Below are 371 nucleotides of genomic sequence, written 5' to 3' on the forward strand. Positions count from 1 at the left end.
CAGTCCACTCTTTCTATGCCCCTGATTCTATTATATTCACCAGTTTATTCTGTTCATCAGATTATTTATTCACTTGATTTTTAGATTCACTTGTTGATAGATATGTATTTGTTGTTCATAATTTGTATCTCTGCCTTTTTCTCCTTCTTCCTCTTCTTAAAGGATACCTTTCAGCATTTCATATAATACTGGTTTGGTGGTGATGAATTCCTTTAGCTTTTCCTTATCTGTGAAGCTCTTTATCTGCCCTTCAATTCTGAATGATAGCTTTGCTGGTTAAGTAATCTTGGTTGTAGGTTCTTGGCATTCATCACTTTGAATATCTCTTGCCACTCCCTTCTGGCCTGCAGAGTTTCTGTTGAGAAATCATC

This window comes from Myotis davidii, unplaced genomic scaffold (assembly GCF_000327345.1).
Source record: "Myotis davidii unplaced genomic scaffold, ASM32734v1 scaffold364, whole genome shotgun sequence".
NCBI classification, from domain to species: Eukaryota; Metazoa; Chordata; class Mammalia; order Chiroptera; family Vespertilionidae; genus Myotis; species Myotis davidii.